General features: G+C 47.8%; 1 long non-coding RNA gene across 1 annotated transcript in view; it reads left to right on the top strand.

Moving 5' to 3' along the window:
• The first annotated feature begins 215 nt into the window (after positions 1 to 215).
• LOC138521118 (uncharacterized) overlaps positions 216 to 22416 on the top strand; it is a 60736-nt gene continuing 38535 nt past the window's right edge. Inside the window, exon 1 of the long non-coding RNA XR_011282946.1 lies at positions 216 to 258. This is a non-coding gene — a long non-coding RNA (uncharacterized lncRNA). The remainder of the gene's footprint in view (positions 259 to 22416) is intronic.

Genomic DNA, 22416 nt, shown 5'->3' with positions numbered 1-22416 from the left:
AATGGGACGGTAGAGGGATAACGGGGCCGGCAGCTCTACCGGCGCCGGTATCCCTCTACCGCATTCCTAGTAGTGAGGCCCATTGGCTTGTTAATGCGGCGGCAGTGTTGCCTGCGCCGCCCTCAAAACCCAGAAAGGAGATGCAGATAATTTTGTGAAGCAGCGAGGACGCTCTGCTTTTCTCCTCCCCATGTGGGAGTTTCTTTTAAATTTTTTCTTTCCTTTGCGGCGGAAACCCTGCCTCTCAATCACCCCCAGGTGGGAGATTTAAAATGTTATTGCGGCGGGTCTCACGTGTCCCTCCCACCAAGCGGGAGGATATGATTCTCCTTTCGGTCCGAATGCGGCAGGAGCCGCATGCATCTGCTTCGTCCCACCTCGCGGGGCGGATGATAGTGGCCAAGAAGGCCGGCGCTGCCATGTGTCCCCAGAGGGCCGAGCGCTGTGCTCCGGCAGCAGCTCCCTGGCTGCGCTGGGCAAGGCCCAGCTCCCCCTCCAGGGCGCAACTGACCCTTTTGTTGGTTGAGCATGGGGAAGCCGGCAGCAGCACGCGGGTCCGTTGAGCATTGTCGCCAGTGGTTAGGGGCCCCGGGCCACCAGCCCCCATGTTGTGAGATTACCCTGTCATTCCGGGTGGCCCGATGGGCCCATTGTGCAGGAGGCAGCCTCGGACTGTAATAACCATGCCAACACCAGGGTCAGTCTGCAACTGCCGAGTGGCGCAGAGAACTTTGTCTTGCTGACAGTTTTGATTTGGACAGTTGGATACCGAGGCTGTGCCTCATTATTCCAATTTCTCTGGTTGAGAGTGTAGTTGCGGTTTGAAATGCTTCATGATCTGTGTTAGAAGCTCGCTCGGCACCTTTCTTAGCATGGTTCACATGCGCCTGTGGTTCATTGCTGGCGTCACAACAGACATCACACCCTTCATTTTTCTATAGCTTAACACTTTGCACTTCACAACAAAGTGACAAACTAACAAATTAAGTACAATCCGTACTTCATTTGCAACTTTGTCCATTTAAGCGTCACTGGAGAACTAAGATTATAACATCAATTGCGTCATTTTTTTTTTTTTGGCTTTTCGCAAAATGGATAAGAGCTGGATGGCGTGGATAATACATGAGCCAGACCACAGATTTGGGAAAGTCCTTGTGGAATGTCCCTCCAAATGGATTGAGTTATGCCTAATGCCTAATATTACAACCACTATGGTCATTAACAACTTGTAGGAAATATTTGTTAGATAAGGCCTGCCAAAACACGTTGTCACGGACAATGGAGTAGTCTTGGCGTACGCTGAGATGAATAATTTCCTAAGAAGCAATAAAATAATTATGCACAAAGTTGCCACTTTATCATCCCTGACCAACGGACAGGTGGAAAGTACAAATTGTTGCATCATGGGCAGACTCCAACTGCTTTTGGTTTACTGGAAAGACCTGTACCTCACCGCCATTGAAGTGATAGCTGCCTATAGGTTCGCTGCTAGTGGTTTGTCTTTCCAACTCGCCTTTCCAACTCATGACCGGTAGGAGGTACCATTCTTGTCCAATGCTGCCTTGGCTGCCAGATGTGAGAAGTTTGCAATCCGTAACCATAGATGACCTCCTATGCAGAGTTAAAATATACAAAGGAGAAATTAACATTACGATCAGTACAACTTCGCACAAACGTCAAGGATGGCAGAAAGGGATTGGGTCAAAATCACACTAAATCATAGTCACCACCTTAACATGTCCAAGTACACCCCAACAAGTACTCAGAAAAGTGGGCATGTTCTCAGAGACAATAGCAGGGTGCGGCAGACCGAGAGGGTGGCACTATTAAAAAATGGTTCAGATTCCGCCTGTGAGAAATAATTTTTCAAAAAAATCCCAAGAGGGACTTACTGGACCCGGTAATACAGAGTCAGGAACCTCAAAATTACCCAGACAATCTTGATGGTAATAACTTGGCAGGCTGGCACTCACAGCAGAACTGACTTGTTTCACTTGTGTTGAAGAGGCCTGTTCTGAAAGACACGGCCAGAATGGCATTCGTAATAGTGTCTATAGACCCCTGCCAGCAATCATGACCAGACCAGCAAGGAAAATAAAATGCCCAGTAGGTTTCATGATTATGAAAAGGACTGTATACATAGTGGACAGCAACTTGTTCAAAGGGAATGAGGTATGTGGCATTGAGACATAGGTTGAGGCCTTGAAGTGTAATGCACTGACACCGCAGGGCAGGCCACCAGGGAGACGTTCATGCACAAGACACACATTTATGGAGAGCACGAACACAAAGCAGAAGCGACTGTCACTGCTGGCCTGCGGCTTCATCACTTAGTATCGTAATAACTAATTACTGAAAGTGCAATACATAATCATAACCTCCTCTGGTGGTAGTGCGATACATCATTGAGTGACTGCTGGTCTGTGCATGGCCCAACTCCACAGATGGCTGTTTGACAGACGGAATGGTGAAGCTCTGAATCTCCTGACAGAATAACACCCAATAATGTTTCACCACAAATCAGCTCTGACCGTGTAGTGAGGCAGCACAGTGATAGAGTAAAGATGCAGGGTGTTGCTGTCAAAAGGTTGCTTTGGGACTGAGCAGCGGTAGATAACTTGCCACTCAGTGATCTAAACCAATTATGAGCTAGTGTTCCCCCAGAGTGTGCTGGTATGTGCGGGTGCCCTGCATGATTCTATGTGATCTGCGCGGAAATATTTAATCGAATTTTTCATTTTTTACTGATACATTTTGCTGCAAATATATGTGGGGGGGGCGCCCCGCACCCACCCCTTAACCCTCCTACATTTGTTATTAGCCCAAACCCACCCACCACATGGGCCAAAATCCAGTAAAATAACTTGAAATAATTCTACTTCAATGAAATATCCTGCAGCAAAAACTCCCTATCCCGCCCGCATCGCTAACTCTGTGGCACACAAACCGGACGCATGGATGGAAGACACTAGATACTTTTATCATGGTATTTATTGAGCGTGGACCTAGAAGCAATGCAGCGCTTTACAGAGATACTTCCCGTTACACTACAGCTGAAGAGTGAAAGATTTGTTTGCAAAGTTCATAATCTTTGAACTTTATGGGTACTCTACTTTCTTAAAAATGGTTGCCTGGGGTTTCCTCCTCAGACTCTTGTGAGGGTGGTACTGTGACTGCTCATTGCCCTTTTTGTGACTCAGATCTGCCTGTTGGCTGATTGTTCCTCTTTCATATAAGGCTCCCATTTCCGTTATCTAGACTCTGATGTCCTCCATGAGGGCCTAGTTCCTTTCTCCTATTGGTGAAAGAGACGACTGTAGTTGGACAGAGTCCCTCTGTTCTTGTGGTTCGTTTCACTTTAACCCAGCCGTTTTGATGTGTGTTGAGAGCTTTTACTGGCTGCGCTGGTCATACTGATGCTTCTGTTTCATTTGCTTTTTTGTTGACCTGCACAATTGTCTTCTATTCCCAAGCTGGTATCTTCTCTGATGTCAGGTATCCAAGAGACTCAAAGTGGTGTAGGGCCTTCTCCCTCTCAATAAATGCAACAATGACACTCTTGTGACCGTGCTGGATATCAATCTGTAGACCTCGACTGCATTTAACGCTGTATCTTTGGAGCTCCTGTTTGAGGTTGCTACCTACTTAAGACTTTCTTTGATTAATCGATTTGCCCTTTCTACAATCTATTGGCTTGTGGATGATCAAGGGCTTCCTTCATTTGCTGTAGTTTGCATTCTTCCAGAAAGGCCACCATGTTGTGGGATGCTAGCTGAACTCTGTTATCAGTTATCAAACTCTTGGGAAAACCGTTCTTTCTGAAAACCTCTTTCAACACAGCAATCACTGCTTCAGCTGTCATGCTGGGGATAACATCAAGTTCAGCCCACTTGAAAAAGCAATCTGCCTTAAGTCTAACATATTGGGGGTCATTACGACCCTGGCGGTAGGGGTATAACAGGGCCGGTAGAGCTGCCAGCCCCGTTAAACCCCAACCACCTCATTACGAGGTTTGCTCGTGGGACGCACGGTAAAACCAGGCGTCCTTAGCGGGTCCCGCATGCAGACCAGGATGCAAACAACGGGCCCGTTATTAACAGGCCCGTTGTTTGCATCCTCCCCATTCCCATTGAGCCCTATGGGGGCTCGAATGGGAATGGGGATGTAGCGGGTCTGGGTTCCCTGAATGGGGAAATACCGGGCCCTCCAAGGTCGGAATGGCCCGGTAACTCCCCATTCAGGGAACCCGGACCCGGTAACTGGAATGGGGGTAGCCATGCCGCAAATAGCGGCATGGCTACCTCCACGGTCGTAATGACCCCCATTGTGTGCCAGGTTCCATCTCATCCAACAGGCCAATAAACTCATGTCATATTCTGTCACAAGATGCCTCTGGAGCTCCAATGCTCTGTTGTGATGTTTGTCTGGTGTGAAGCTTGTTGCGCATTGCCATCCATCTAATGCAACCCGTATGCTTCTGTCACCCTGTGCTTTGTGCGTGTGATGCTCACATGTCCTTTGTGTGCCTTGTCTACAATGACAGATCTCATCTTGAAGGGAGGAATGGTCTTATGTCCTCTGAATGTCACATGCTGTGTGACAGATTGCCAAAACAATTTGTCTGCATGGTTCTAGCACTAATGCAAGCACCTTTCATTGGGCCACATGTCAATTGTACACTACCGGGCTCTCAATAGTGGATTATCATCATGCATTGGTCAAACCATTCCAATGCACTGATTTTGCCAGTCACCACACTGAAAACACATTCTAATGATGCTACTATGCATTTGTATGTTAGGATTGTCATAGGCATCATTTTCTTGCTGGGTAGGAGTGACATACAGTAAACTTGGTTGTTTTTCCAACAGTCATTGTACACTCTTCCAATTTGGCTGCTGGCTTTGCTAACCTCCAGGTGGATGGCATGTTATTCCGAATTTGTATGCTGGGGGTTTGTGATCAGCCAGAAGGTGAAGCATGTGACACCATATAAACATCCTTTATGTAGGTCATGAGTTTATTAGAACAAAAATCGGCGGCAAAAAACTCTGCAAAAAAAATCCTGGCGATTAATGAATGTCGTACCCATTACCCATGTACAGGCCAGCATCTTTCTATCACAAAACAGTTATTTTCCAACATGCTCCCCAACCCCATTCTGCCCTATGGGGGTGGGGAGCATGCCATACTGGCACCCGCGAAAGGGCAATTACCGGCCCATTCATCTCGTAATGGGCCGGTAATGGCCCATTTGCGGGTGCCGGGGCCGGTAGCGATTTTGGCGGGCACCACCGCCAAACTCGTAATGAGGCCCACGCTTTGGGTCTAAGGGTCTTAAACACAGTGGGCCTCATTACACGGTAGGCAGTAAGTAACGGTCCATACCGGCATGGCGCTAATAACGTGTCCGTGTAGGAAGCAGCCCGCTAATTGCGTGGCATCACGAGTACACGGGCACAAGCTTAGCGCCATGCCGGTAAGGACCCTACCGCCATGCTGCAAAAGGCCCCGAAAAGACCCTTAGCGGCACAGAGGAAAGCGCTGATTGCCCTTCTGCCGTCCTACAACACGGCATTAGCGGTTACCGCCAAAAACGGTGACTGCTAATAGCGGTGACCGCTAATAGCGGTGACCGTAAATAAGCGGAACCGGAAGTAGCGTCTTCGCACAGGAACGGGAAAGAGCACGGCGGCCATCTTTAAAAACACAATCCATTGCCATCCTCTGCCCCCAGGACCTGCAGCCACACCAGAGCTTTCCAAAATCATCCCCAGACCCACTGAGAATGCCCAAGGCCATAAAAAAAGGAGCTGTGCGGCTGCGCAAGGAGCGCTTTTCAAATGAAGAGCTCATAATGCTAACCGACACGCTTGCTGCCAACGCAGAGGTCGTGTTTGCCAATGACATGCAGTGTCCCACCCTAATCAAGAAGAAGGAGATCTGGGCAGAGGTGGCCCGTAAAGTTAGTGCGGTGGGCTCCACCCCCTGCACTGTGAAGGATGTACGGAAGCGGTGGGACGATCTATGCCTCCGTGTACGCAGCATCCTGGCTGCCAACTGGAGCCTAGCCATGGGCACAGGAGGCGCTGGAGGATCCCCAATAAAACTGCAGGAGTGGGAGGAGACCTGTGCAAGCACCATTGGGGTCAAATCAATGGAGGCAGTAGGCGAAATGGAGCGCAGTGTGCCGACATCGTCAGATGGAGGTTAGTGTCCACACAAAACATTGCACTGTCAAACATGAGGTAATCCCCCAAATGTGACCCTGAAATCATCTCATGGATGGGGCCATCAAACATACATGCACACAACCCTACCCATATGCGGTGCACATCCCGACACAAACACATGCATGCAGCACCCAGACTCATGCATGAATGACCCACCCAACTGTCTAACGACCTGTATGGCCAAACATGAAGTCAAAATGCATAGAACAGCAGGAACAACAACATCTGCATGAAGCACGTTGAACCATCACCAATGCCATCCCTCTCTCTGTCCCCCACAGGCTCACAAACTGACAGCGATGAGCAGAACACTGCGACGCAGGCCCCACCTGCTAAGAAACAGGCAAGTGGAATGGAAGCAGCCACCATGGCCTGCACGTCGAGGGGCACTGGAAAGAGTGCACTCCCGCAGAGGGCCAAACCCACAAAGCCACCCACGTCACCAAGACGTGAAAGTCCGCCAGACGCAATTTCAGCACCCACTCCAGCAATCCCCCCTACGCACGATCCACCCGCGGAAGGGACACTTTCCGCTGCTAATAGCTCCAACGGCGAGGCAGCTGCCACGGCACCCATGTCCGATGTGGAGGACACTTGTAACTCGCCCATTCAACACCATACACCCAGCCCGCTGCAGTCAATACAATCGAGTCCACGCCCCATATCACATTCCAGCAGCCATGAGCAGTCTGGGGATGAATTTGTGGCACGGTGCTGGAGTCCACCGGTGACATCACCTGATGCTGGACAAATACCACAAGGTGCGCCACCCACCGCACAACGCAGACACAGAGGCCATGACATGGCCATCATCAGACAGCGGCAGGAAGACATCACTGCGCTGGTTGACCAGCATGTGGGCGAGGCTGCCCTGGCAAGGGAGGAGTGCAGGGAGCATGCAAGGCGCATCAGAGAAGCCATAGAAGCCAGCACCAACTGTCTATGTGAGGAAATGTCCCTTGTGATGCAGGTCCTCACACGCATAGCAGACGCGATAGACAGGCAGAACCCCCCACTGGCACAGGACCAACCGTGCACCTCCTCCTCTGCCGGCTCAAGGCAGACCAGCCCCCTGAACAGGTCCTTGCGCGCTATGCGGCGCACAACCTCACAACCCCCCAATGGTGGTAGAGGGGGTGGGAACTAGGGCCAGCCAGATGTTGCTGACACGTGTGCAGCTATGCAGCACTGATGTGCAAGCCATGTTTGGGAGTGTTGTGGGGGGAGGGGGGAAAGGGTTTTTGGGAGTGTTGTGGGGGAGGGGGGAAAGGGTTTTTGGGAGTGTTGTGGGGGGAGGTGGGAAAGGGTGTTTGTGTTGTTGGGTCTATGCACTTTTTTACTTACAATACTTAATACACACTGGTGACATTACAAATCACAGGAGTGGACAATTTTCTTTATGTATGTGTGCTTTACTGGTGGACAGGGCACAGTGTACATTTCACCACAAAACCCAGTGCCCAAATACCCACATCCATTGAACACTCTTCATCCATGTGTATTAGAAATATTGGTCTATCAGATGCTGGTGCACAGCACGTCCCTCCTGGGCATCGCCACCTGCATGACGTGCAGCCCCATCTTCTCCCTCCTCATCCCCATCATCATCCTCACCAGGTGGTTGCAGTTAAATGTCAGGGGGCAGTGTCACATTCCGTCTGATGCAAATATTGTGCAGCATGACACATGCCATGGTGATCTTGGCCACCTTCTCATGCCCGTACAGGAGTGCCCCACCCGACCTGCTGAGGCACCGGAACCGTGTCTTCAAAGGACAAATGTCTGCTCAATTACCACACGGGTACGGGTATGTGAACGATTGTATTCCTTTTCGTGCCTGTTCTGTGGGTTCCGTACAGGGGTAAGGAGCCACCTCTTCAGGGATAGCCAGCATCACCTGCATGGGTGCAACAATGGGTATGTGGGTATGTGTAAGTGTGTACATCAAGTGGAACCTGTACATATCACACAAATCAACTTAGCATTGTGAATGACATCCACAAATCCCTGCATGCATGGAGGTAATCAAAGTAATGTAATGTGGGAAGGTGATGTAGTCCTTGCAAGTGGACATGCACCGTGCATGCCTACGGCAGTTGATGCCAAGTACTGGGTGAGGTCCAGTCATTCATGTATTTTGGTGCAGGCACTGTTTGGACCAAACTGCTAGTGAACTGCCATTCCGAAGTTGATGTCCCCATGCTGTCATGCGGCACTTCTGTAGTGGTGTACAGGTGTGAATCAGTATAATGGATAGAGGTATTCCCTTTGTATGCACTCAAGGTCGCATTTCCGTTGTGATGCTGTTCAGCGTACATTTCCATTGTCCATATTGGCTGCATGTAGCTGTGTTATAGGGGTTATGGTCTGATGTGCAATCTGCATGTTGATGGATATGGCATGATTGGGTTAATGGGTTCATTTCTTTGTTGTGCAGCTTACCACTTGCATGTAATTTCCATGTGTCAAGTCCAGTGTGGGCTGCCTCGGAGGACAGTGGTGTGATTCTTTATGGGCATAGTTGACCCTGACAACTAATGACACCCGGTTGGAGTATGCTTCTCTCCCCTCCCCCAATCACACCCGGTTGGAGTATGCTTCTCCCCCCCCCAATCACACCCGGTTGGAGTATGCTTCTCCCTCCCCCCTAATCACACCCGGTTGGAGTGTGCTTCTCTCCCCCCCATCACACCCGGTTGGAGTATGCTTCTCTCCCCCCCGAATGTACTGCCCACATCACAATGCCATGTGCTTGCCATGCTACTCACCAAGTAGCCATGAACGTTGTCCGGCATGTCGCTCCTTGTAGCATGGTATCGTTGAGTTCCGCAGGACCATTGAATCATGGGTTGATCCGGGATGGCAGGCACAACAATGTGTGACGATCTTGTTGTAGTCACATACCATTTGGACGTTGATGGAGTGGTATTGCTTTCTGTTTCGGTACACTGCCTCATTGGCATGTGGGACAACCAATTCCACATGGGTACAGTCGATGGCCCCGATACAACTTGGGATGCCTGCCAGTGAATGGAATCCAACCTTGGTGTTAGAGATCTCCTGGGCAGTCCGTGGCAGGGATATGTGTTCACTTGTGTGCTTCAGGAGGGCATTGAGCACCTGGTTCAGCGTGCGTGAGAATACTGGTTGTGATATGCCATGCATCTGCCCTACCGTATTCTGGTAGGTGCCTGTGGCCAGGAAGTAGAGCACAGTTACCACCTTCAGTAGAGGGGGGATGGCAGTACGGATCTCTATGAGGCTGACGATGTCATTGTGTACCATGTCCACAATAGTGGTGATGGTATCCCGGTCCAGACGGTACAGGGTGTGTATCTGCTCAGGGGTTAGGTTGAATGGACTGGCTCTGATCCTGGGGATTCGTGGCTGCCTCTGTGGTACAACTAGATGCGCTGGTGGGGCTTGCTATGCCTGTCTCGCCCTCCTCGTCCTCCTGCGTCTCCTCGGTGCTGCCTGTTGTTGTTGCTGTTGCAATGCAGTCATGTCCTCCAGCCCATGTAATGCTGCTAGTATTAGTATCATTTTGGTGTGTGAATGGGTGTGGGAAGGGGTGTGGTGTGCTCCTTTTGTGCTGGCCCAGTCTCCATTGCCTCCACCTGTGCTGATTGTGGGCACCTGTGGCAGTTGGGAACACTGCACATGGCCCTTTATGGGTGGTTCGCGATGCCGGTATTTCCGCCATGCATGTATGAGCTTTTTTGGGACTCGCTCCATGCCGATATTTGCATGTTCGCATGTCTTGTAATGGACTCCTATTTCCGCCATGCCGCTATTGCCGCCATGAAGGGTCGCGCGCCCGCGACCGTTCCGCTATTAGAGGCACCGTACTTAGCGGTGCCGCTAATGGCGGTTAGGCGTGTCGTAATTGGCAGGTGCGGTTAGCGATGCCGATAATCCTTTACCGGCATCGTTTTTCCCTTAACGCCTACCATGTAATGAGGCCCAGTGCATTTGCAATGCACAACTTTACTTCCGAAAATTTGATTTCTTGCTCTTGTTCACCTTTGAACTCCAATCCTTTCGTTAACAAGGACCGGGGTAATCTTTTCTCTGGGAGCTTTGGGAAGGACGTTGCATAGTACTCGGAAAAGCTTAGGAAGGTACTGAGTTCTTCTTTGGTGTTGGAGCTGGGGTACCCGTGATACCTTTGAGGAGCTCTTGCTAGGTCTGATTCCTTCACTAGAGGTGGGGTAGCCCAGGAATTCTATGTTGTCCAACATGAATACACGCTTTCTTTTCTGATCCCTTTGCAACTGGTGCAACACTGCGTTCAACACATCAGTGTGCTTGCATTCACCAACTATGTAATTTAGAGTATCAGCTTGGAAGTCGGACATGTTTCTTACATCTCTCAACATCCTTTGTCTTTGGATACACAGAGGCTGTTGAGGAAAGGGCAAATGGCATCTTGGCGTAAGTCACGCAGAGACGTTTTAATGGGAGGGCAAAAGGGGCATTTGCCCAGGGCCCTCCACCTTGGAGGGGGCCTCCAAGGCTGCCTGATCTAAAAAAAAGTATGATTCCTTTGTTCACCAGACTTAAATAGAACACATCAGAATATTGTATTGCATGGTGCTGAGGCTCTGAACCTATTTGCCTTTCTGTTTTGGCAAGTACATTCTGCCTCGATCAATTCATCATGTAATGCTTTCTGTGTTCACTGTGGTATATATAATTTGTGTGTTCCTTGCAGCAGAACTCCTGTAGCATTCTTTCCTTCCTGCAGGAATTATGTTGATCATGTGCAAAAGCCAAATTTGAAATGCATACTGGTAAACTGAGTGCCACAATGGTTCAGAAGTACTCATTGCAGTGATATGTGTTCCTATGCAAGATTGGGAATAGTACATTTCTTTAAAGCTGGCTGAGTCTTTCCTATGTCCGAAGTTTATAAACCTGCTTCCATATGTACTTGGTCTTGCAGCACAACAGGTGCTATTATCAGCAATATACATGCACCAGATAGTGGTTGCTATAAAAACGAACATGTCATCCTTATGGTGAAGGTCTAGAAATTGGTTTGTTCAGATGGGGTGTTGTAAAACCAAGGCAATCACCTCCAACGATAAGCATAAACTGTTAGTCCAAGAGATGAATAAGTATCAGAATTTGGAACCAAAGCATTCATGCTTATATCCTGGCTTTGCCGGCAGACAATACAGTGATCCTGATCAATCATCTTATATCTCGTACATTATTGTACTGTCTACTGTGAAGTTTGCCTCCTTGCATGCTGGTGGCATCGTTTAGCCCATTACTGGATCTTTCTTCTTATGTAGGCCATTTGAGTGGAAGGGGTTGTAGACAGAAGGGAGCGGACCAGATGGTTAAGGACTCGGGCAAGCATATTTTAAAGTCTGCTCGTTTGACACAAAAAAAAGCTTTGCATTTTTGTAAAAGTCAAAGGTTTTTCTGCACGTTTATAAATGACATTTATAAATGACAATTTGACAAGCCAGTGTTTTGGAAGTATGTAAAACTTTAAAATACAAAAGTCCAACCCATAATCAATCTGTTAAATCGCACTGATCGGTATGCAGGTGCTTATATACGTCTCTTGATGATGGAGAGGATTAAGCTAGAATCAATATGTGTTACACCCTTCTATAGTATTTTGTTTTTAGAAATTGTCATGTTTGGTAATGTGCTGTGTGTACTTTCCAAGATTGTTTTTATAAAATGAGATTATTTTAGTTCATGGTAAGAACTGGAAATGCAAGTGTTCAAATGCAGAAATTGCAAGGTTGGCACAAATACCAGATTCACCCCAAAACCAGTTTGTGTAACACTGGGCATCTAATTTAATCTTGTATTGCCTAGCCTCTCGAAATTGCTAGTCCCAAACCTTTCAAAATTGTCAGATTGTCAGCCCTTCATAGAGATTTCCTTCTCAGGTATGATCTTTAAAACAGCCTCACTCATGGTTTCACTGGCTATAGTGTTGCTTCCACTATAATAGTGAGCATTGATATATTGCACACCACAGGCACTTTACTCTTTTGATCTCTAATGGCAACACTATTTGAAAACCATATCCCACTTATTATCTCAGTCTGTCTGCATACTGACACCTTCCTGGTAGCTTCTAATCTGCATCCACTATCCATGCTATGGTATGTGTAGCTTTCTCCTTCCTCCCAATTGGTCTGCTCTATCCATGCTTGAGCACATTTGCATTTTGTGAGGCAGCAAATGTGAGTTATCTGTCTATTGTGGGTTACATGTACCTTTTACATACAGTCCTGCATTACTACTACAGGCTGCATACCTTTCTGGATTCTATTGATAAAAAGTCTCCTGTATCTATGCTAGAACAGAAGTAACCTCTTCGTAGACTGATAAGGTTGGCCTTCACATGGTACTTTTTTATCAGTCTGATTAAAACAAGAATGAAGAGGGTAAGGGGACTTAAAGGGAGTAAACATCCTTATTTTTAAGTCTGGGAGGCAGCATATCAACCTATGGGTTGTGATTGCGGCGGGAGCCGGGCAGATATTCTTGATCACTTAATTCCTTTGGTTTGGTGGAGGGGGGCCCCAAAGATGTCTGTGCCCAGGGCCCCAAAAGTGCTTAAGATGGCCCTGCATTTACGCCCCAAACAGGGTGATAAAAACTGTCAGTGATTTGGAGTTCCTCATTTAGCTTAGGGCCTCATTACGACCCTGCCGGTCCGGGAACTATGGTACCGGTAAGCATGCCGGTACCGTAGGTCCCAGACCGCCATACTACGGGCTGTGCTTGGGGGTCCCTGACAGCCCACCAGGTTTTTCCTGGCGGGCTGACCGGCACCCGCGAGCACAGCACATCGGATGCACTGGCACAACTCTGCATGTGCCGGTGCATCCGACGGCCCCATCCCCATTCAGCCCTATGGGGAAGAATGGGGATGAGGAGGCCCTTGATTCTGGCACCCGAAAATGGGCAAGTACTCGGTCTGCTTAACTCGGCATAACCCGGTTCTTGCCCATTCACGGGTGCCGGAAAAAATGCATCTCCGGCAGGAAGCCGTGCCGTTTTTAACGGCACGGCTCCCGCCAAAGTTGTAATGAGGCCCTTAGTCTTGTAATATGTGTGTCACATGTCAAGCTTCAGGGGCTTCAGTCCTGATATCAGCATATACTTTAAAATTGAATATGTAAAATCAGTTTTCTTTTCTCCAATCCAAGATTTTCTTGTTTGCCTTGATTTGTTGATACAGCTATTGCGGGGACTCCATCTGAATCTCCCTCTATTGTAAAATCTCTGGGATTCACTTTCGGATTACAAACTGTCTTGTATTTCTCGTGTAAACTCTCTCCGGTGAAGGCTGCAGACTTTCACTTGTTTTGTTTGAATTCAATTTCGTTTTTTTCTTCCACATCTCATTTCTGTCTCTTAGTTCAAGCCCCTTGTCCTTTCATGGATTGACTCTGATGGTTCTGTTTTGGTTGGTCTTCCCCCAAATACTCTTGCATCCAGGGGTGGACTGGCCTATAGGGAACTCTGGATATTTCCCGGTGGGCCTCTGCACCCTGGGCCTCTTTTGTGTGGTATTTCCAAATTTGCTCATAGGAAAAGCATTGGGATTGCTGAAAATGTGTCATATGGGGCCACTTTGAACATTATTTCCAGGGCCTCTTTTGGTCCCCAGTGTTTATTTCCAGGGCCTCTTTCAGTTCCCAGTCCACCCTTGCTTGCATCTTTGAGGGCTGTCCTTTGTACTGCTGTCATGTTGTCGTTTGGAGCCAGAAAATAGGATAATATTTCTTCTGTTCTGAAACGGCTTCACTGGCAACAACTGGCTGGGAGGATAATGTTTAAATTAGCCTGCCTAACTCATAAAGTAGTTCATTCTCACACCCCAGGCCTTCGCTCCAAGTTGGCTATTGCCACGGGAGGAGAAGCCTTTGAAGGAAGCCCACGCTTTGTTTTGAGATTCCTCCATCATCTTGCTTGAAAAGTACTTTTCTAGGGCAGTAGTGAGGATTTGGACTGCCTTACCACCTACCAGTCGCTTGACCTCTGATCTGTTACATTTCCGGAACATGTTGAAAAGGTGGTTGTGGACTGAGCCTCATTACAAGGTTGGCGGTACCGGGAAAAAGTGGTGGCAATTCCATTACCGCCACTTCTCTGTCAAAGCCAAATTAGCAGCTTGACGGAATTACCATAGACGCAATTACCAAGTGGTAATTCTGCTGATTTTTTGAGGAAAAGTCCACAGGTGGTAATACCGTTAAAAATCACCAATGGAGTCCTATGGACGCCATAAATGGGGACTGACACTTCCTTAGCATCACTTGTAATCCAGTGGTAAACCCACAGGACCAAGTGGCGGTAACAGTAATTCTGGGGATTTACCGCAGGAATACCGACAAACTTGTAATGAGGCCCAGTGTCTTTTAAAACATTAATGGTGTTTTCAGTACTTGGTTTTATGATCTGGTGGTTTTCACATTTGTAACTTCTGTACAGCATTGAAATACACCTTGTTTGATACATACGTGCTATATAAATATCTGAAATATAATAAAATAACACTGATATACTTGGCAGCCTATATCAGCACACAGCCAGAGCTTGTTAGTATTAGCCTTTTTTATTAGTACCCCTGAGCTCAGCTATCCTGTGGCTTCCAATGGGTCTATTGTCCCTTTTGTCTCCAGAGTATCGAACCTTCTTTGCAGGCTTCTCTTCCAGTTGCACGCATGGGTTTAACTTTAAGCTTGACTGGTAAAGCTCCTATGCGTAGCTGTCTTTATGCAAGACGCTTTTTATGCACCCATCCAGGTAATTGTATTGTGACACTATTTCTTCATGTCTCCATAGCTAGGCTAATGACTTGTTCTCTACTGCAGGGCTCTAATTCTATCTTGGGGCTTCTCCGATTTTATCAATCTAGGATAGCCAGGACATGTTGTGTGAAATGCTACCGCTGATTTTAATGGTGCAAGATCTGTAGCTTTGGAGATGTCTACTGGTGCCTGCAAGCATGCTGGAATTGAAGTTAGAAGACCTGACTCTGTGTCTTCTCGCACCATTTTCTTGAACAAATTCAGTGGAATAACAGTGAGGGCCTGCCATGAGTCTGATTTAGTTTCCTTGACTCTTAGTGCACAATGGGATTTTGACCATCTCTCTCTCGTCTCCTAATCTATTACCAACAAGCTGGAATAAGCTTCTGTGTTGTTGACTCCTTATTCAACTTTCTCTTCCAGTGAAGTCATACAGCAATGCTGCGTCTAACAGGCAAGAACAAAGAAACCCACACGACTACTTGCTATGTACTCTCTGCTTCTGGGGGAACAATTGTGATCATTATCCACGTGGGACTCACAGTTGCAGTGATGATACAATGTTTTATTTGTACATATCTTTTTGCCCAGTCCTATTATCCTGGTGAATTCTTTTTTGGTTTCATTCTGTCTTCTACATTTGCTACTGGTCTATCACCTTTATTTGATAGGAGTGGCGTCTGACCATCATGTTCTTCTTTGATGCAGCAGTTTGTTCACTTTCATGGCCGATGGTGGACAGATCTTATAAAAACAAATTTCTCAGGTCTTCCATGTGCATCACTGCCATGTTTGAGATCTGGAGATAATTAAAGCCCCCATACAACTACACAAACATGTAGGTCAGAGGCTGCACAGGAAGGTTGAGCCAACCACTCTCTACTACACATGATGGGATACTCTGTGATCCTGTTAAGAAGCCAAGTGCAGAGAGGATGCAAGATGCTTTGCCTAGTCTAGCATGTTTTAAAGTGAGCGGAAAGTCAGACAGATAAAAACGAATTTAAGTTTCCTTGATCCATCTCCATTTCCCTGACAGCCTCTATGGGTCTCTCCTTGGCATCACTCACAGTCTCTTAGCACAGCTGAGTCAAGAGAGGGTTGACGTCTTGGACTGTTCAATATCTAGTTCCAGGGTAGGTACGGTGCAACACACTGCACCGGGACCTGATCCTGTCAACCCATCCCAACTTACTGTCCTCTCCTCCTCATCTTCCTTGCCAAATTGACACTGCTTTTGGGGACTTGTCTCCCGAACTTAATGCTGGCCATTAGGCTGTCTGTTGGCTAACATCCTTGCCAAACCTCCCTGTCGTAGAACCCCCTTCCACTCCTACTACATAGCAGGTCGGTGGATGATGTCATTGGAACTTACTCATGCTCTACTATTCCTTCTCCCATCTCCTCCTTCCTTCTTCCAACTTCTCCCTCCTCTTATGCCAATACCCATCACTGGGCCCATCAGTATCTCTTGCTCTCTGCTCTTCTTATCCTTAAATCCCCTTCTCGACTGTGATGTTCTCCTCCAATCTCGGTCGTCTCCCCACCTGCTTAACATTCTCCTGCTCATGTCCTTTCCCCTCCTGCTTAATGTTCTCCTCCTCCATCTTCTCTAATCTACTTTCGATGTTCTCCTCTCCCAACCTCTTCTGTCGTCTCCCCTCCTGTTTGATGTTTTCCTTCAACCGCTTATCGTTCTAATCTCGCTTCACATATTTCTTCCACTTCCGTTTCAACTCTCTCTCCACCACCTGCTCTTCGTGTACCTTTAGTTCTTTCTGCACCGCCTGCTTGTTCTGCAGCACCTCTTCTTGCTGCACTTTTGGCACTCTCTCCATCTCTTCCTGCACTTCCTGCTTTCTCTGCACCCCCCTCTCGACACACCTGCTAACTTCACCGATCCAAGTGCCCACACTCCTCAAAGCTCTGTGCTGACTTTTATATATTGCCAATCCCTTCCTGTGGGCTGGGCCAGGGTCTGTGGCCTACATGTGTGTCTGTAAATGAGTCTGCTTTGGAATTGTCTGTGCAATGAGTATGCAGCTGAGGTTAATTTGTCTCCACCTTTGTGTCCCTTTCTGTGATCCGACTCTTCATTAGGCTGGCGCACTGCCTTAGAATTGGTATACGTGCGCATGCACAGTAGAATGCTGCAGTCTTGCGCGAGCCGGCGGGGCACGCGAAAGCTCTGACACCCACTCAGGTTGGTGTCAGGTGATATTATCCCCATGAAGAATGTCGCCATGCATATAGTCTCTGGGAAACGGCATAGGAAACATTATTTTTGGGGACACTAAATGGGATTAATGTGAGTGTGAGTGCGGTGTCCCCCCCAGCTCCATGTACAAAAAAATTGGGTGTTGCAGGGGTGTCCCCCGCAGGCTCCATGCGATAATGTCACCGCAAAAAAAACGGCACCATTCTTGCATGGCAACAGTTTTGCAGGGATATTATCATATGCAACCCTTAGGAGCTGCCCTCGAGAGCTGCTGTTCACTGAATTCCCAATTTCTTCTTGCAGGTTAGTGGAATTGCAGGTCACGGCTGTGATGAACTTTTTACAAAGGGATTGCATTACAGGGCTTGTGTCATGATCTCTGCTTCCAAAAGATCAGGACTTGCCCGACTCCCTTGGAAGCAGACCCATAACCCCGGTTCCGAGTGCCAGCCAGTCCCAATTGGGACCTTTTGGACCCTGTCCTGGCGCCAGTGGCACCAGGCTCATAAAGATGCCCAGTCCCAGCGCTGGAAGCGCCGGGCTCATAATGCTTGGGTGGATTTACCTGCAGCAGACCATGCTGCTTACTTACCTGCCAGTTGAACCCCTGATCCTCTTCTGTTTGGGACTACTTTTCCTGTTGGGTCGGGCAGGAGCCACTCCCTAGGTTCAGAACACTGGAACTCTTCTGGAAAGCAGGAACTCTTTTCTTACCTAGGCGTGGCTGTGGAAGGAGACACCGAAGCACTACAGGAGGCTATTTAAACCACACCCGATGGATGAATCTTGCTTTGTGTTATTCTGCATTCTCTGCAGCAGAATGCTCATCGTGTCTTCTGCTTCTGATCCTGGGCTTAAGGGAACAAAGGCTTACCATCCTGGAATCCAGTCTTCAGCAGCACCTGTAAAGACAAAGAAAGAACAGGTTAGCACTACGGTCTTCAGTGCCAGCGCATCTCTTACCTGGTCCATCGGCTGTCACCAACGCCTCGCGCTGCATTCCGGCATCTGAAAGACAAAGGCTTACCTACTCTTCGCATTCTCCGGATGTCTTCACACTGCATTCCGGCATCTGAAAGACAAAAGCTTACCAGCTCTTCGCACGCTCCGGAGGCCTTCGGCGCTGCATCCCGCATCTGAAAGACAAAAGAAGGTGCGTTTAAAGACATTGGGCAACTTTATTACTCACGTGCCATTACTCCTTCCCACGCCGAATCCAGTGGGTATTCCAGCACCCTTCAGCTTCTCTAAAGCTCCGAACTTGTACCTGCAAGATAAAAGGGACAGTTAGTGCGCATCGTGAAGCAGGCTACAAGCGCTTACTTACGTGCTTCTAGGCGCTTCTATTCCTCACGCGGGTTCGATCCTCAACTCTCATCAGCCTGCCATCCGCCGTCGCCGGAACCCTGCAAAACAATAGATATCATTACAAAAGACTCTTAAGACATTTGAAGTGCCCAGAACTTACTGTTCGTGCAGTTAACGACGGACAGCAGTCCTCTGAGGTCAAGAGGCCTGCACCCTTATCCAGTGAAGAAACTGGTTACGGCACCCTGCCCCGAGGCAGATGGAGAGCTTGGCGTTCACTTACCTAAGACATCTTACTCTTCGAGTCAGACATACAGTGCACAGAGGTCCAGCCCAAAGAGCCAACCGTGTGTTACACATCACCTTTGAAGATACGGCATTCACCCAGTCAAGACCGGCGCCTCTGCGGGAATCAGGTGAGCGTTACAGCTTGTGATTTCTTACTCTTTATCCTGAGGGTCTGTATGGACACCAGTCAGAGGACTTGAACCTGCTTTACAAAATCTTGTGGTGGTAGGGGACCTTCTGTTGCAGTCCTCTGTTCCTGGGCCCTGGTGCTGAGGTGGGCTTAGGGAGTTCTCCCAAGGGACCCACATCACAGAGTCAGTTGGTGGTGCAACCTAGACTTCTGGGTGTCCTACACACACACCTTCATGGCCAAATGGGGGTCATCGTCATAGCCCCAACATTATTTTCATTTTACAATAATATGTATGAGGCAATATTGAAAGCACCCCAAGATATTTTGGTGGTAGATGTTGGAGGTTGCATGCAATTGCCAACTCTCTGAGACTGAAAATGTATTTTTCTGCCGATACGTTCGCACAATGTCTTCATCTACTCTAGATTCTTACCTTGAACACAACGAAATTGGTTTTGTTGGAAACATATTTGTTCAGTCTCCTTAGACTTTCTATGGGCAGGGGCACTGCCTTCAGTCTTGCAAAGATTCTCTTTCCTTCCACCCCTAAGGCGTTCAGCAAAATGGCCTTTTTTCTTCCGGAGAAATACCCTGTGCCTCAGAGTACCTCAGAGTACCTATATGTAGATCTTGCACAGTGGCTGCCATAGGTTCCATGAAATAGGAACTTTACCTGGAATGGGCAAGAGCTATGATGATGGCATGGGTCACTGCATTTTTTCTGATTGGACAGTTAATTTCTCATTCTTCTGTTTTTTATTTCCTTGAATTGGTTGGGATGTGGACGTGCCCGATTCTGCGTTTCTTTGCCACTGTCGTGTGATGGATGCTGACACGAAAAGATGCAGGCAGAGCGTGTCAAATTACTGCTTAATTCTAACTTGCTATGACTGCTTAACTTGTTATACACTTAGCACAATCTGCTACAAGTCAACAAATACCCTGACACTTACACGAATTTATTCCTTTTACTAACTGCCTTTGTTCCCACATACTCCTCCACTTCCTCCTCCACATCCTGACCCTGCCCTCCACCATCATCCTGATCTCTCCTCACACAATGATGAGGTTGGTCTCAAGTAGGACATTGCATCCTCCGGTTAACTTATAGAAGAAGTTGGATATCCTATTTCTTCAATCCATCGGCTGGGCTGTGTCCTCGACCATGTAGGTCTCTCTTTGACATTTCTTGGGAACAAGGTGATGTCTGGGAGTGTTCATTGTCACCCGCGTGTCCTCTTTCTTGATTGTTATATGACAGCCCTCTTGGGGTAGTATGTGTCCTTTTGAAGAAAGGCATATTTCTTGTGACTTTTCTTGTGACACTTGCGAGCACTTTGTCCTCGTAAATGTGATGACGTCAGGGCTGAACGGTGGTGCTATTTTGCGTGCTCTTGGTTGCTGCACTGGGCCATTCGCTGTTTGAATTCTTTGCTCTCCTCTTTGTGTTCGCATGTTGCTTCATGGCTCCTTTAGCACCTGCATCTTTTCACCACACAGACCTGTCTTTGTTGTTTACATCTGTGTATGATACTGCTTGTTGCACACATGTTTGGATGGGTCTTCCAAACATCAGTTCTGCAGAGCAGATGGCTGTAGTACTATGAGTAGTGTTCCTGTAGTCTCTTAAGAGTTGGGATAATGTCTGTTTTGTTGGTGTGTTGTTAAAATGGGATATTTGAACAGCTCATTTTTCTGTTGCTCATAAAATGTTCGACCATGTCATTTGCTTGTGGCCGAAGTGGTGTAATCCGCTTATAATGGAATCCATGTAACTTGCAAACCTCCAAAAGTCATGACTTGCAAGCAGAGGTCCATTGTCTGATTTCACCAATCATCCATATGCTTCAAGGATTTTCTCAGAGCTGGAATGGTGTGCATGGCAGCTGTTGAGATGACCACTTCTAGGTCTGGATATCGGGATACATTCATTGATTCCCAGCAGTATGTATGAATCAGAATGTAGAGGCCCTAACAAGTCGATTGCAATGTCATCCCAGATGGCTTGCAGTGAGGACCTATGGGTTGACACGTGTTACTGTTCTTTAGAACATTCCTTATCGGTTTGTCCACCTGCAGAAACTATACCTTTTGGCGTAGTAGACTCTTGGAGGATAGGAAGCCTGTGTGTCCTTCATGTGCCATCTCAACAATGTGTTCACTCAATGGTTTTGGAATGACAATCCGGTTTTCCTTCAGAAGCAAATTGAAGTTCTGTATCAATAGGAACTCCCTTAATAGTGGCATGTTCTTTAGTTCTATGGTGCCTTGTATCAATTTCCCGCTTGCCATTGACATGGCAGTTTCCAGTTGATATCGAGTCATCGTATTATATAATTATCCGTGATGTCATCAAGTTATATGCACAAGGGCTTAGCATGGTTTACTGCATAGTAAATGCTGTGATCTGCCCCTGTGCTATTCTCCATACAGATTAGGGCTGTATGAAAACGGGACTCAGGGAGGAAAGCTTTCAATCATTGTCAACTTTCCTCCCTGCTTAATGTGCTGGGAAAAGATGAACCACAGTGGAGTAGGGGGACTGGATGGAAAAAAGGTCAGTATGAGTAGTGAGGAGAGGGAAGAGGTGGTAATTGAAGGAGTGAAGAGTAGACAGAAAGTGTTGGTAACAGGAGAAGAGAGCGAGAAGGAGATGGTCCCATCATGATTGGAGAGTGGGCAGAAGAGGCACTAGTCGTAAAGGGAATCCAGTAGGGAAGAGTAAAGCAAAGAAGGTGGCGGTAGTAGAAAAAATGCAGGTGGATGTGGAAACATTGGAATGTGAAGGCAAGAGAAAGAGGTGGCAGGCAGGAAACGGTTGAAGGGAATGGTAACATAGAAGGCGGTGAGTGGCATAGAGGTGGTGAGACCAGAAGCAGAATAGGTCTAGGAGGAGGAGGAAGAGACAGTATCAGAACTTAGACATAGAGAACACATGGGCCAAGAGGAGGTGGTGGAATGAGAGGCTAGGAGAAGGTGTGGGTAGCGGGGCCCAGTAGCGAAACAGGACAAGTCCCATCAGTTGAAAAGAGAGTAGTATGGAGCTGGTAACAGGAAAGCAAAGATGACGAAAGAGTGTAGGAGAGAGTGAGGAAGGTCAGGACTCGGACTACAAGAATTGAAAGGTTCCAGCATTTCCGGTCAGTCCTAGGCAGGAACAGACGGTGGGAGGAGGAACAAGCCTGGGACAGGGATGTTTTGCTTCGTTCTGCGAGATAAAGGGGAAGAAGTCCAGGGAAAGCAACCCAGCCTACTGACCTCTCTTTAGCTCTCCCTCCGTACCATGGACCCCTCTACTTGCAGGGCTTGGTGCGGACTTAGTCTTGGGTTACAGGATCTCAGAATGCCTGTAAGTAGTCTGGGACACCGCAAGCCTGCAACACCTGAGGAAAACAGGGGAAGCAACCTACTAGGGATTGTGTAGACTCAGACATTGGTTCC

This window comes from Ambystoma mexicanum, chromosome 13 (assembly GCF_040938575.1).
Source record: "Ambystoma mexicanum isolate Mex_15411 chromosome 13, UKY_AmexF1_1, whole genome shotgun sequence".
Taxonomy (NCBI): Eukaryota; Metazoa; Chordata; class Amphibia; order Caudata; family Ambystomatidae; genus Ambystoma; species Ambystoma mexicanum.
Note: the sequence above shows the minus strand (reverse complement) of the source record. Positions and strands in the feature narration are given on the sequence as shown.